Source organism: Phyllostomus hastatus, unplaced genomic scaffold (genome assembly GCF_019186645.2).
Source record: "Phyllostomus hastatus isolate PE091 unplaced genomic scaffold, TTU_PhHast_1.1 phas_scaffold_78, whole genome shotgun sequence".
NCBI classification, from domain to species: Eukaryota; Metazoa; Chordata; class Mammalia; order Chiroptera; family Phyllostomidae; genus Phyllostomus; species Phyllostomus hastatus.
Window position 1 is genome coordinate 61,670,520 of NW_025334041.1, and position 1,981 is coordinate 61,672,500.

General features: G+C 41.3%; 1 pseudogene; it reads left to right on the forward strand.

Annotated features, from left to right (window-relative positions):
* The first annotated feature begins 297 nt into the window (after nucleotides 1-297).
* The window catches only part of LOC123811252, a 2,147-nt pseudogene continuing 463 nt past the window's right edge, over nucleotides 298-1,981 (forward strand).

The following is a 1,981-nucleotide window of genomic DNA, read 5'->3' on the forward strand; positions in this document are numbered from 1 at the left end:
AATAGCTAATATTAATTTGAGATAATTATTATGTGCTAATTATTACTCTGTCTTGGTCTAAGTTGCATAGAAGATAAAACTTAAGAAAGTGTTATTGTGCTCAGGCTTTACTAGCACTACAGTCTCAGAGCAGTATGCACAAGGAGAAAAGGAATGAAAAAGATCAAGAAGTAGGGGAAAGAATACAAAATGGCTGCAGCTTATAAGGAAACCCAGCTGGCCCCCTAACTTCCCAGGTACAGGCCTTGGGGGAGCCAGCTGCCCATCTACGCAAGAGTCAGCAGCAGGTGAGAGAGAATGGAGGCCTCGGCTTTCACCCCACCCACAACCTCAACAGCAGGTGCAGGCTGCTCCACTCCAGTGACCTCATCTGCACTGCAACAGTGAATAAAAGGCAGATAAGAAAGACAGTGAAAGCTCTGTTGCCACATTTCAGGTCTGGAAAAAATGCAAATGGATTGCTGTTGAATGGGAATGAAAATTTATTTTTAATGGTGGTGTTATGGGAAATTCCAAATAAAGAATTGAAGGTCAGATTGTCCTTGCCGAATGGTATTCAAGAAGATTCAACAAATATCTGTTTATTTATTAAGGTTGAATCCAGTGTAACTCACAAAAAGACAAAATGTTTTTATGAGATGATTTTGAACAAGCATGGAATTAAAACCACTTCTCAGATTATTCCGCTCTGAACTTTAAAAAGAGACTATGAAGTTTATGAGGCCAGGCTGTGCCTCGTGGGGAGTTTCCACTTCTTCCTTACTGATACAAGAATCAGGTGGCTCTTATCCTCAAACCTCTGAGACATTTCTGTAAGAGGAAGAAAGTTCTAGTACCTATAAATCCTCAAGCTGAGAATCTTCCCAGGAAGATCAATGAATCCATTGATGGCACTGTCTTAAACATCTCTAAAACTTGTTCTTGTAGCGCTCTACATATTGTTCACACTGGGGTGCAGGTTCAACACTCCATCAAAAATATTGATGCTGTTACAAAAAGGCTGTCATAGACATTGACTAGAAATGAGAGAGAGTGAAACTCTTTTAACTTAATTTTTATTGTTCATACTATTACAGTTGTCCCCTCTTTTTCTCCCTTTGCCCAACTCCACTCAGCCTCCACCACACCACCCCCCTACTCCCTCAGATAATACCCACACCATTTTTCATGTCAATGGGTCATGCATATCTGTTTTTGGCTAATCCTGTCACCTTCTTTCATCCAGTTTCCTCTCCCCCTACCCTCTTACAGCTGTTAGCCTGTTCCCCATACCTATGCCTCTGTTTCTATTTAGTGCATTAATTTATTTTGTTTATTAGATTCCACATGTAAGTGAGATCATATGGTATTTGCTTTTTACTGACTGGCTTATTTCACTTGGCATAATAATATTCAGGCCCATCCATGCTGGTGCAAAGGGTAAGATTTCCTTCTTTTTACTGCTGTGTAGTATTCCGCTGTATAGATGTACCACAGCTTTTTAATCCACTGATCTATTGACAAGACACTTGGAGAGTGAAACTGTTGAATGAGAAAATTGAGAGGTTGGTTGCCTTTCATCTTTTCTTCATTTGTCAGCAGGGAGGATGAAGCTAAAGGAGTGTGCACTCCTAGTCAGAAGAAAAAAGGAGCAAAGAAAGTAGGAAAGCAAGAGTACAATGAAAAGCAAACAGGCTTATGAAACAGACTAAAAAGGCTACATCATTCCTAACTACTAGTGGTCCTCCAGTGAGAGACACCAGACCCTATAAGAAATTGACTCCCAGCTCAAACCTGAAAAGAAAGAGACCTGCAGAATAAAAACACAAAATTAGGTGCAAAGTAAATCTGAAGAAATTCCAGCCCTGGCTGGTGTGGCTCAGTGAAGTGAGCACCAGCCTGTGAACCAAAGGGTCACCTGTTTGACTCCCAGTCAGGGCACATGCCTGGGTTGTAGGCCAGATCTCCAGTAGGGGGCATGTGAGTGGCAACCACACATTGA